This window comes from Tupaia chinensis, unplaced genomic scaffold (genome assembly GCF_000334495.1).
Source record: "Tupaia chinensis unplaced genomic scaffold, TupChi_1.0 Scaffold141399_1, whole genome shotgun sequence".
NCBI classification, from domain to species: Eukaryota; Metazoa; Chordata; class Mammalia; order Scandentia; family Tupaiidae; genus Tupaia; species Tupaia belangeri.
Genome location: NW_006201261.1, coordinates 888,186 through 890,604, shown reverse-complemented (window position 1 = coordinate 890,604; position 2,419 = coordinate 888,186).

Here is a 2,419-nt window from a genome sequence, read left to right as displayed (position 1 = left end):
CCCTGGCGGCTTGAAAACACACTGGTGAATGTGTGTGCGCGCCCAAAATCCCGAGAGGAGAATGGAGGAGGAAGGAGCCCTTTCCCTCTCTATGATGATTGCACATACCCCATAGGAAAACTGAAAAATATAATAAAGTAAAATTTATAAAAAGAATAAAAAGCGTAAACTTATAAAAATGAAAAACATTTTATCAGCGTTTCCTGCGATCCCCTCATCACCTCCGGGAGCACACACTCCACAGCTCGGGAGCACACAAGGAATAGAGAAACTACATTTCGGTTTGAAGCTTTGGTTTCCTTTCATGAGTTAAGTTTAGCCAGGACTCAGGTCAGCAGAGGAACCTCCTGGGCAGAGCCATCATCATGTAACCTGTTCATAAAGCTCTACTCCTTGCCACGTGGCTGTTGGGCACCGAAGGTTGCAGAGCGTTGCCATCCCTCCCAGAACTCCTGGCAGCCCTGGGCTGGCCAACCGCCATGCTAGCCCTCTGCATCCTCCGGCTCCCTCTCCCCGGCTGGCAGAGCTCCAATGGCATCCGGAACAGCCAACGTGCCAGCCCTTGTGGGAGTCTTGATTGGGCTTCTGTTAGGGCTGTTAGCCACTCATCCAGTAGCTGAGAGAAGTCAAACGATTGGGTTGTGGTCTCTCTGGGAAGTGGTTTCTGGCAAAGAATGACTTTTCTCCAATCAAGATAACCTTGCGAAGAGAAGGCCTTTGCTCCAGGTCCTTCTTCATGGCTGGTATGCAGCCACCCATTTAGGGACAGAGTGGCTTTGGGCAGCAGATGGCTGAGCAGAAGGATCAAAACTAGGGAATGATGACCTTGGGCAGCTGAACTCGCCCTGGCAACACCTACTCCATGCCTGGCTCCAACTTCATCCTAGATGGATATTCCGGGCCCTCAGCTGGGATTTACTGACCCTGCAGTCAGGACACCCTGGCTGGGGTCTTTAGTCAGACCTGTACCCACTCTGGCCACCTGCCTGAAACCCAGAAGGTGTCCTGTAGACCACAGGGGAAAGGACTGCAACAGCCCCCAGGCGCTGCCTCAGGTCCCAGACCTACAGCCTGACCCCCTGTGTCAATGCCTCTAAAACTCTCCACCTGGGTTTCACTTTTCTGGTGCCCAGTGGGAGGCTGGTGCTGTCTGGCAGGCTGCTTGGTGTGTTCCCAGGTGGCTCTGTGGGGACACTCAACCATGGAGACCCTCAGGTGTTTTGGGTGTCATTGATGCACCAATTACATAATCACTGACATATTTCCATAGCTATGGGCTGAATGACTCTCTAGGTACTGGGGGGAGAGGTGGATACAGGACAGAATGATGCAAAATGGGGTAGACAGGAGCGGGGGCAGGGCCTATGGGGGTTAGGCTTGTGCGTGGGCAGGGCTGGAGAAGCAGATTCATGGTGCAGTGGAGTGGCATGGCTGTCTCCTGTGAGGTCATGTACCTTACCTTTGGTTTGGTAACCTGGAGACATGAGTGGCTCCATTTTTGTTTTCACTCTAGTCTGTTGGGGCCTACAGGGGGACTTAGTCTAAAGCAAAGGGCTCCTATAATTATTATTTCAAGTACACAAATTAAGTAAAGTAGAAAGTTCCCAGGACGATTCCTGTCCTGAGCTGGACAAGTTCTTGCCTATTGCCTGCAGCTTCCTTGTTTGCAGGTCACACCCAAGGACTTGGTTGTTGCCCGCAGATCAGCCAGTGCCAGCCTGGAAAGCACCTTAGCCCTGGTGGCAGAGCATGAAAGTCGTGGGCAGTGAGTGGAGGTCCCCTTCCTCCCCTGGCCTCTCCCACTCTTCTCCCTGTCCAGAGGAAGCCTCCGTACGGCATCCCGAGTTGTTTCACAGGAAGACAGTCTAATTTAGAACATGAATAAACCAAAAACCTAATTTATGAGTCTGTCTCTAGCAAATGACTGAGTCACAGCCAGTCAGGACGGCCATACTTCAGGCAGTCACAGCCAGCCAGGGGTTCAAACGTTGCTCAAACAGCAAACACCACACTATGTAGCTGTTTTTCTGCCTCTCTTCTGATTTTTTCAGTGCTTTTAGGTCCATAAATATTATGCAATCCTAGGTCAATCCTACCTGCACGATCAGAGAATTGTTCTTTGCTCAATTAAACTCTGTGAAATCTTCTAACACTTTGAACCAGAAATAAATACCCTTTCTGGTAGAGTCTGGCATTCCTCAGTTCTCGCGGATCCTAATCTAGTTTACACCCGCTCTCCGTCACAGAAACAAATGGTTCTGACCAGCCTGTCCCCCAGGTCTTGGCTAGCAAGCACCTTAAGCTTTGGTTGGAGGAGCCTGGTTCCCCCACTGCGGTGGGTGCTCCTTCCTTTCACAGGAATGTGGGTCTCATACCCACCTGCTGCCCAGCCCCCACGGCAAGGCGGCAGGCAGGGCTT